Source organism: Pseudopipra pipra, chromosome 2, assembly GCF_036250125.1.
Source record: "Pseudopipra pipra isolate bDixPip1 chromosome 2, bDixPip1.hap1, whole genome shotgun sequence".
NCBI classification, from domain to species: domain Eukaryota; kingdom Metazoa; phylum Chordata; class Aves; order Passeriformes; family Pipridae; genus Pseudopipra; species Pseudopipra pipra.
In genome coordinates this window covers 99,998,953-100,010,072 of record NC_087550.1, presented here as the reverse complement: position 1 = coordinate 100,010,072, position 11,120 = coordinate 99,998,953, and the positions used below count along the sequence as shown (strand labels likewise).

Here is an 11,120-nt window from a genome sequence, read left to right as displayed (position 1 = left end):
GAAATAAGTAGGCCGTTGCCTTAGAGTTTATCTTTCCAATGTTCAATTTGAGATTCCACGAGCATGCAAGTAGTGGAAATAAAATCAATACACAGCTTTCTTGCCAGTGCACTGGTGCCTGGAAGGCACTCAGCCAGAGGAACACTGCAGTTTCCCACAGGATGTTAGTTATTAGGTGCTTCCTCAGGCTGTTACAGTTTTGATGCCAGTTCTACATTTCTGATTTACACAAGACCATGACAGAGCTGAGAGGCCTGGGCTTAGCCATCCTGGTAGAAAGACCAGTTAATTTGTGATTATTTAGCATTTTTGAAGTTGCCTTTCTGTAAAAGCTGTTCAGGAGGTGGATTACTCTAAACAGAGAAAGGCAATCCTGCAATGGAGCATACAGTAGTCCAGTGCTAAGGGGAAGAGAACTTTAAATCGTCTTTTTTTTTTCCAGTAACAAAACTGGAAAATGGCAGGAATGCCTTGGGAAAGAACAGGGAGCTGCTAGGGTATTACCAGAAGGTTTCTGAAGGTAAAAAGTGATACAGGGTGCCCAGAAAACAAGACTCTGAGAGGGTAGGTATCCTTGGGATAGGATGGACCAAGTACTCAATTTCTTTTGATTCAAAACTTACATGTTTTTTATAGTGGGAGTAGTGGGAAAAATCTGCAAACTTGCTGCTAAGAGAGAATGGAGTGAGAGAAGCCAATTGATGGAAAAGAGTGAGAGAAAATTAAGGAAGTGTTCTGACATTGTTCAGAGCCCACTGCTGCTAAGGTTAACAAACAGGCTCCAAAAATGCATGGATTCAATGTCAATTGCAGAAAGTATCACTGAAATTCTCTTCTTTTTTTTTTTTAAGATAAAGCAAATGTTGTTGGACACTTGTAGAATAAAGCTGCTTCCAAGGGACTACCATGCTTTTAAAAATGGGGGAAAACAACAACAACAAAACAAGGGAAGGAGAACCACCAACCTGTGCTTTGTGTCCCTGCCTCCAGCCTGGTCTTAAGAGTACTCACACCACTCACACCACTTCTGCAGTAACAGCCTTACATATTTCCACACTGCCTCCTAGATTCCCATTTTTCTTCCTCCCCACTGATGTCCACTTGCAGACTCTGCTTCTCGTTCATCTCATCTCAGCCTCTCCTACTTCACCCCAGCCCACTTTCACGGCTCCCACCCAAGCTACTCCTCAAGCCTTTTGACTCTAAATTTCTTATTTGGGTTTCCTAACACTTATATACAGATCTCTGCCATAGGATTTGAGATCCAGTTGTTCCCTGCCTATCCTCTCCCAGTTCCCACACTCAGATAGGTGCACATGTGCATCTGTCCTTATCTCCCTGAGCCACCTGGCTGTAGATGATCCTTGCCAGATTTCCCACCAAAGCTCCTCCTCTAGCAGGACTTTTAAAAACCTATATGTGGGCTGTGCTTAAATAAGACCACCCAGAGGGAACCCAGAGAGGAGAAACTGTTGGTGTGTTTATGAAAAACTCGCCCTGGGATAGTGCTACACAGGCAATGCCTACCTCTAGATAAAATGCAGAATGTGGATTTTTCAAAGGTACTGTGTTCTTCATAGCAAGGGCTGCCGAATGGCTGTGAAAAACTAAAAAAAAAATTAATAAAAAATAGGAAAATGGTGTCTGTGGGTGCATGTACGTACTGCCCATGCAATGCCCGTGATGAGTTGTGCCTCGATCGTATGCACCAAGTGTGCTCCAAGGGGAAGTCACAGACAATGGAGCCGTATCTGGGGCAGTGTTTGGGATAAATGTCCCAAGTGAGATATACCAGCGGCAGGGCTTGTTGAATACTGCTGAATCAGGAGATGAGCTGACCCACCATGTCTTTTGAGGACATTCCCAGGACACTACATTGCCTCCAGCAAATAAAAGAGCTTTTACAGCTCCTCTGGGAGACAGTGGCTTGGGAGAGGAGACCCCTGGCCTGCTGCCAAGCAACCCCTGGCAAAGCGCACCCAATGAGATCATGAGGGCTAATTCGGCAGAATGAGGAACTATTTCGACTGCCAGCCTCACTGCAGGCTCAAAGCACACTCTGAGAAAGTTTTATTCAAGAACGGGTTTTATTTGCAACAACGCAACCCCCGCTGTTCGCAGGCGGGGAGCAACATGGCGGCGGCTCGCAGGGCCCGCTGGGAGCTGTAGTCCTGCGGGGGGCTGGGGCCGCTCCCTCGCCCCGCAGGGAAGGGGGGGTCAGGGTCCTCCTCAGCGTCTCCCGAAGAGGAGGATTTCCTGCCTCATCCCTTTCTGCACAGCGCTCTGGGGAACACCGAGGCTCAGGCTGTCCGGATAAGAGGGGTGCCCGCGTCGGCAGGCGGGCCAGTGCCTGCCCACTGTTCTGTGCAGAGCTTTTCCTGACCCGGTGCGTCAGGAAAAACAAACAACTGGTGTAACCCCAGTTTTACCCCCGTTTGCTGTTACCAGGCATCTAGTTATACACCTGCAGCCCAAAAAGAAAGGTGACAGCACTCTAAAGACATACCCAGTTACTCTGGCAAGATGTAATATGCATAGTTGCCGTTGTTTGCCCCCTCCCTGATTTCCATTATTTTACCTGGGATCGGTGTTAGGGTGGCAGGTGTGTATTTACCTGGGTCACCTGAGCTGGCCCGGTGCTCAACCCGCACACGCTGGAGGGGAAAGCACGTCAGCTGAGGGCAGCAGAGACAAGTGGTGCTTCTAAGAACTTCAGTGTTATTATATTTATAAATCCTGGTGAAACTTCAACTTACACTTGAGAGAGTAAGAGACTTTAAGTTATACTTAAGTAATCCATAATTTTTTTTATCCCTGCAATGAGTTTTTGTTTAAAATCCCTTCTTCATTCTTTCAGGACGGAAAAGGCGAGCAGAAACTTTTCAGCGTTCTGAGGGTATTTTGGCTTTAAGAGGCTCTCATCACATTGCCCAGATTGGAATCCCTTAAAACTGTATAACTTGGTTCCTAAACTTTTATTCAACAGCCATCTTCTGAATGTTCTCTTGTATGTTCTGTTTGTTAGGAAACAAAATTATTTGTTTTGGCGTTGATCAAGGCAAGATGATACATTATTTCTGGCAGAGTGATATTCTTCTTTTTTGCCCACTCATTTTTCACAAGTAGTTTTAGTATTAGGATCATGGAAATTTTCCCATTAATGTTACAGGACACTCAGAGGAAATAGAGGATATCTACAGTGAGCGGAGGAGGAGGCAGTTAAAATCCAAGCACAGCTCATGAGAAAGAGACAATAATTGTTCAAAGAATATTGTACTGCATAACAATCTTGCTGGATTGCAGCACAGAGAACACAACTTCCGTGTGTGTGGCTGCACATTTAATGAAGCAATAACCCAGTTGTTCTCTTTCTGAAGTTAATAAAAAAATAGCTTGAAAACCAACATAATGCTATCCTTGATTTTTTGAGGTGATCCTCAAAAAGCTCAAAGCTCCTTTAATAAGGAGAACATACTTCTTCAGTATCTCTGAACTATATATAGAGTTATATAGAAATACTAAACTATTTGCTTAATTTTATTAAGGCAAACCTTGTTCATTTCAAATCTAAAGTTAGTCCCTAGTGTTTACACTCATTTCTGCTGTTTACATTGGCTTCATAAACCTTCAGTATAAACAGAGAAAAAGAAATAAGAATGTTTCCCATGAAACAGTTCAAGAAAATCCTGACATCACTTAAATAAAGCATGCTTTCTGCTTCAACATAATTAAATTGTGAGATCTTAAAAATAAAAACAAAGAGAAGAAAAAAACCCACCCCAATTTACTGTAAAGCTACAGACATCTCTGGGATAAAAAAGGGCTACATATGAGGAGATAATCATTACCTATGAAGGACATTCCTCCTGATGTTCTTGTTTGGGTGTCTCTTTCAAACTCAGCGGTTTCAGCCAAAGCAATTATTGTTCCTAGGGACAAAACTAACATTTGTTCTGCACAAGGAAAAAAAATCAAAATAATCTTTGCTTAAGACCCTCAAGGATTTCAGCAGGCTGGTGGCCTTAGTGTCACAGGTGTGCCTTCTGCCATCCCTGCGAAGGTAAAACCAGATTCTTGCAACTGGGCTACATTTTTAACACCAAATAAAAGAAGTCAAGGACTGCTTTTTGGCCAAGTGCCAAGACTTGGCCTGATCCACTTTACAAAGCAATTGCTTCCCTTCCATGAACCTAAGACACAATCATTAGTACGTTTGTGCTTTTTTTTGTTGGCTCCTTCTTTTCCTAAAAAAAAAAAGAGGGTTATTGGACTGATGTTTTCATAGTATGAAGCTGAGAATATATATGCTATGCCTTGAAGGACCTGAGGACAGTGAAAAAAAGGTGATACTGGGCACAGAAAGGGGAAAACAAGGAGGCTGATGTGACATTTGCCTGGTGTGTGCTGCCTGCCAGAATGGGTTGTACATGCACCATCTCCTGGTCTGGACTCTGTCTGGAACAGTGCCAGCTGACATGAGCCAAACTTTTTCCAGGACACACGCTTGCAGTTAAGCATAATGGGCAATTAGCAGCTTAAGCTCATTTCCAGGCCCTGTTTTTTCTAGTGCTGTAGTCATAGCTTTAGAGTACTTCAGGCAAAAAACATTATACTTCATCTGACCAGTAGAGATCTCTTTAATTTTAGAAGGTCTCAGGCCAGAGTTCCTTGAAGAAGCTCAAGAAGTTTCTGCTGCTGGCTGTTTTCTCTCTCACCACCACCAGCTGTCCTGGCACAGCTGTGTGCACAGCAAGGAGCCTGATCTGAATATGGGTTGAGTCTTTATAGTTGTAGCAATATTGAGCAGAAGTTTGGGCTGAAGTATGAATAACATATAGTAAGAAATATTCTTAAAAAATAATCAAGGCTTAAATATCTCCATGTGTAGTTATTACAAAATACAAATTACATTTGACTTCAGTGGTTTTTCCTTGGTTCCTATCTTGTGAAGTAACAATAATACTTCAAGACAGCAGGGAACTAAAGCTAAAACTTTCACACCTTTCTGGTTTAAATGAACCATGAAGTAATCATGGAGTGTGAAGTGGTGCTGGCAGCAAGGCATGAAGCCTGCAGGCATCCAGGCAGCAAGCTGTACAGTGCTTGGACCTTCAGTTGTATTTGCAGTTTTATCTTCAGATTTGCCCTTTGGTAGCCCGAGACTCTTTGGAGACTCTGAACACACTTATTCTGAGAGAGGCTTGACCGTGGTAGCAGAGTGGGGTCAGTGAAGCTGCAGAAGTATTTGAGGGAGAAAAAAAGGATTAAGTATTCATAACCACAAGTAATTCAAAGGGTGTTCATTGAGGTTTTACAAATGCTCAACCCCATACACATTGAATAAATATAAAAAAATTAGACAAAATTTTGCTGGTTTCCTACAGGGTCTGTCATTATTTTATGTTGCTATGGAGGGCAAAAGTCATAAGAGGAGAGGTAGAAATAAGGTATATATACATACCACACATCATAGAACTTATTTGTCCGGAGTAGAAAACATACTCTGGGCATTAGGACTGTGCATAGTTTTCTTGGGAAAGAAATGGCTCTCTTGGAATGCAAACCACCCTTATTCCTGGCCTTTGCACTGCAACATCGTAAATAATGCAGTCAGTTACTGCCCCAAAGTCAGGAGCTTGGAAAGGAAAAAGCAAATACAGCCACTATGGCTGCCTTGGTGCCCAGGGAAGTGCAGAGCAAGGCAGGATGTGTAACAGGGCCTGTGCAATTCCAGTGGGGAGGGAACTGGGGCCATTGCAGGAGAGCTGGGTGGATGGGTGTTTTGAGGCTGAGCAGAAGCAGCTAGTGCCCGAGAGAGCAGAGGGCACTCCCTGCCCCCAGTCTGAGGGCAGAGGAAGCCATTTCCTGGGTATGTGGAGCATGGCCAGGCTGTGCACCAGCACATCCCCTGGCTGTCGGAGAGGATCACCAACGGTGTGAGGAACACAGCCTTAGGAGTCAGCCTTTTCCATTCTGCAGTGCCCCCAGCACAGAACAGTGTTTTTTGGTTTCTTCTTCTTTGGAAGGCCACTCCCTGGGTATTGATGCTTGTATTGCTCTAGAGCAGCTTCTTGTTGCAGGCAGTCCCTTGATGTGGTCTGCAGAAAACTCCTTGAGTTCAGGCAGCTGCACAGGCTGAGGTGAAATCCTTTACATGTAGGGGAGACCTTGGGATGCACACATGGCTTTTGTTTTCTTCTTTAATGTAACCACTGTAACCCCAGCAGTCCTAGGCTTTTCCACACCCATTTTCTATTTCAACATTTTTTACTCTTTTCCCTCTTTCATTGTATCATTTGTTGTCTCCCACAACCATGTGGTTTTTCTGGGTTTTTTTCCTCACTCATCTCCCATTTTTGTGGGGTGGGGAGAGATGAACTGACACTTTGTTTTGTAAAGAGATGGGCTGATATCTCTACCTGGCGTGGAAGATCTGTGACAAAATTTGCATCTGCTTTTTCACCTAAGCCTTTTTTTCATTCCTGTTCAATTTTCTAAGTAGGAAGCTTGAGGAGAACTTCCCTGAAGCTTTCTAGTAGTGCTCAGGAAAAACTTCCAAGAAAAGAAACTTCCGCCCTGCCCACGCCCCAGCTTCTCATCCTCTCTTGTAGCCTTCAGCTCCCCACACCTCCTGCTCACTTGGTTGGAGTTCACACTCCCATTAATATTCTTTGGATGTAGGAGTTTTCGCATGACTTGGAAAGGGAAGGGTGAGTACATGTGCAAGGTCAAGATTTTTCCTCATGTAGATGTAAGAGTGTGAACTGGCAATTAATGAAAGTAAATGGTGGTTGATAAAAAAACCTGACCCCATGCCCTTACTCAAAGAGTCAGAAAAGTTGATGTTAAGTACAGGTAAGTGAATTGCACCTTCTCTTTATCTTCACAATTACCTTTTGCAAAGAAAGGCATGTCCTCATGCTGCCAAACATACTGCATATCTTCAGTTGAAGTGCTGGTACAGTAAAGTCTTTCTTTTCATATGTCCATTCTTTTGCTAAGCTCTATTTTTCATGGTCATCTTATTCCAAAGTATAAAGAAGGGGAGAGACTTTTAAAAAAGAAATACCTGAGATAACAAGATACAGTGTGGTCTTTTGTTCTGTAAGGTCACTCAGTCAACAGCTTATGTTCCTCCCTTTGCTTCTGTACCTGTACATTGAATAAGTCTGACAAAGCAAAGTTTAAGAAGTCAAAGTATAGACTGTCATTGAAATATGATTTAGCATTCTCGAAAGGTTTAGCAGTCTCTAGTGCAACAGGATGTGGATTATACAACTTGTGGAAGATCAGTGTTAAAAGTTACCAAGGTAATCTTTGGAAGATACAAATAACAATGCCTGCTATAATGAAGATATATTTCCTTGAAGCATTCTTGAAAGTTTCTCATCTGACATGACAAAAGCACTTCTGAATTATTTCTAAATGAACTGACATGGCAAAATCCATATGGGGGAGACTGTTTCTTAATATACTTTTACTCTTTTCATTAATTGTGGAGATAAGGCCAATTTTAAAGTTTTAAATTTACATTTTCGTGTGTTTATAATCTGTCCAGTAGTTTGATATTTTTCATGTTTTATTGGGCCCCTGTGCTTTTAAGTGATTTTTTCTTTACGTAATTCACAAAAGTTTTTTAGGCATCTCCTGAGTTATTTAGACCTTGAGCATAAATTTCCGTAGTTAAAACATTTTTTGGATATGTATTTTATTTTCTTTCTTGCTTGGATAACTCCAAAATGACTTTAGCTTGAAACTTGGCGTGTAGTTACTTTGGAACAGAATGTCATTTTTTTGAGTGCTCAGAAGAAAATTCTCTTTGAAACAGTGAAGCCCTCCATGCTCTTCCCTGCAGAACATGTATTTGCAATGGAGCCCCTTAGTTTAGAGTGGCAGTCCAGGCTTCATGGTAAATAACCATGAATGGCCTTTGCTATCCTCAGAGTGAGTGTCTGACTGATAGCTTTTGGAAAAATAAGTATAGGAAAGGGTGCAATTCTGGGAACAGTTGTGTGTCTTCTCACATTTTCTTCCTCTCTTCCCAAGCTGAGACAAATTCTTGAAGTCAGACAATAGACCTGTCTACAATTATAAAATTAAGGATATTTGGCATGAGATAGAGGTCAGAGGTGGGCTTATGAGTCAAGGACTAAGCCTGGTGAGCAGCAGATGGTGGGAAAGAATTTGTGGAGCCACAACTGATCTCTGTGAATTATGCATTTGTGGCGTGAAATCCCATCCTCTCAGTCCTTCCTTCGCTTTCAGGCTCTGAGTGATTTGGAAACCAGTTCAGAAATATAGCGTAGAAGTTCTCCATCCCTTCTACCCACTCAATCCATCCTAATTAATTTGTAAGGAAGGCTACGCAAACCAGTCTGAAAATGGGAATGGAAAAACAGAGCTTTTGTTTTTCCTCACTCTCCCATTGCCAGAGATTTTCTCCCATTTCTTAGAATACCACCCAACATTCAATTCAAAAGTTGTCCACAATGAGCTTCCTCCAGGCTTTCCTTAATATTGTTTCACTGTGTGTAAATACTACTGTGAAAAAAAGACTAAGTGATGAAGACTGACTGTGCAGGCCAGTGCCTGGGTCCTTCTCCCAGGAGGTAGAACCTGGACCTACCCCTGCTCCAGTCAATATTTAATTATTCACAGAGTCTGAAAAATGTCAAGAGGAAAAACTGTCAGTCTAGCCTAGTGCAGCACCTGGAGACCACAGCAATTCCTCAGATATGGGGAGAGGTGGATTTAGATATTAAAGGTAGACAAACTGCCATAGCCCTGGTCTACACCACCTCAAGATAGGTCTTTTCAATGAACTGAAAGTAACAACTCTTTTCCTCTGATAGTTGTGTGATTTTTTTTCCCTAATCAAACCTATCTAATACCTAATATTTAAACTGTTTTCCCAGTTAATGGGACTCTTTTTTACTTTCTTTTCTTTTGCTTGGTTTTAGAGAAAAGATTTATTGTTAAAAATCTAATAATATAAATGTTCCCACTGTGTCTTATTAGTAAAATTGGGGGATAGTTTATGCTAATTTAAAGCAATTACTTCCTCTTGTTGATTACTCAGGCTGCTGTCACTGGTACTTAGAGAATTAAAAACGTGCTTTCATATTCTTTCAAGCCTTGAGTAATTCCTTTCTCAACATACTTATTTAGTGCTAAGTGTCTTTGTTCTTTCTTGTCTATTCTGCCTTCTGGTATTAGTTGGTCTGCTCTGGACTAACCAGCCTTTCCCAGGGAAGAATGGTTCAGCTAAAAGCCACACAGTACAATTTGTTTCTTCTACCATTTGCCAATACAACTAAACAGAGGTAATGCACCCTGAAAAGAGAAAGCAGGAAAGCTTTTCAGATGGTAGGCTCACCTGTGTTCTTTGGTTGTTTTGCTGGAGGCTGAAAATTCAGGAAAACACATGATTAGCCCATGTTTGAAATTCCCTGTTTTGCTGGAAATTAATCACAAGCTAAACTCAGTTCCTATTCAGCAAAGAGTATTAACACACACTGAAATATTAGTACCTACTTTGGTGTCAAAAACTGTGCCTAAATCTTTTTTTTAATAAGAGAACACTTCTTAGATGTCCTTCTTGGCATTCTGTGTGCATAATTTGGAGAAATTTTGACTTTAAAGTGGTGCAGATACCTAAACTCCCAACACACAAAAATAGTTTGCAATCATGTGTTTGAAAGTAAGCTGATAAGATACAGCAAAGTTACTCAAGAAATGACTGCCTGGAGTTTTACTTCTGCTGCCTGGATGGATGGTGACAAGAGTCATCTTCAGCAAAAGCAAGATCTTTCCCTTGGTTCTTTTCTATAAGCACTGAGCACAGAGATCTTCACACCAACCCCTAGATGATGCCCTTCTGTCTGGCAAACAGCCAGTTCCAGCAGCATCTTCCACCAACAGTGTGCATCACTGTGGGTGCTGTAGGAATAAAGGGACCTGGCATCCAAAGGAGGCCAAAACAAAAGCTGAGGAAAATAATGGAAGTTCTGGAATCACCGTTGTGACAACACTGAAGGTTCCTGCTTTGTCACATCCAAAGTCAAGAGGGGAACATCATCCCTATTTATGTTCAGCATGGTTTCTCCAGGGAACCTCTGGAGCTCTTCAAGGCAGAACAGACATGAGGGTGATGCCCAGACTGTAGGATATAGGACAGTCTGGTATGCTCTTGGTGTGGGATCCCACAGATGTGGGAGCTCTTGGTATTCTGCTACTTTCAGCTACAGGCATCTCCAGACACCCAGAGTCAGAACAAAGAGCTGTGCTAACAGGCTCAGAAAACAGCTTGGTGGGTCGTTTGCTCATTCTATCTGCTTGGGGTTTTTTTTCTGTTTGCTTTGGGTTTTGGTGGTGGTAGTGGTTTGGGGTTTTTTTGTGCTAGATCTTGTGTGCTTTGCCATGAGGAAGTTTAATGTTGCCTGATACATCTTGTGCTCAGCCCACCTGTGGGATTTGGTCCCTCACACTTCTGTATAGTCCAGGCATAGGCATGCAAATCTGCCTCTCCCTCCCCTGCCCTATTGCGCCTGCTATGTCCTGGCACCCTCAGCAATTTATCACACACCCCTTATGGCAGCAATTTTAAGAAAAAAGTACAAGAACAGATATAACCACTATGGGTTTTTTATTGATTAGGTAGCTAGGTCTGCTTTTGTTTTTCTTTTTTTTTTTTTTTTTAATTTCTTATTCCAAAAACAATTTTCTAGGGAAAAGTGAAAACAGGAAGGGCCTATTTGTTCTCTCTGGCAAGTCTTTATCAGTCCTTCTTTGATCTATACAACTGAAGATATTCAGGTTATCTGTCCACTGACATGTCTGATGGCCCTGTATAGGTTGCTTTCTCCTGTCCAGAAGTTCAGGTACTCATGGATACCTTGAGCTTGGACAAGATCAAGGCATACTGGTCTAGCTTGAGTAAGATAAGATTTCACTGATTAGAGTAAAAGAAGTCCCCAGGAATTAGAGGACAAGGTAATGTCCTAATTAAGTCAATCAAAAAGACTTTACCCCTTCAATAAAGCTATATTTAGTAGATGCCTTACTATTAAGGGGTGAAAGGAGAGATACAGTCAGTATACAGTCAGTAGTTGCTTTGCGAG

The 11,120-nt window shown here is 42.1% G+C and overlaps 1 long non-coding RNA gene across 1 annotated transcript; it reads left to right on the top strand.

The window, feature by feature from the left end:
• The first annotated feature begins 12 nt into the window (after window positions 1–12).
• Window positions 13–4,209, top strand: LOC135410172 (uncharacterized). The gene is made up of 3 exons (XR_010428546.1): window positions 13–593; window positions 675–2,766; window positions 2,858–4,209. It is a non-coding gene; the product is annotated as an uncharacterized LOC135410172 (long non-coding RNA).
• The last annotated feature ends 6,911 nt before the right edge of the window (window positions 4,210–11,120 follow it).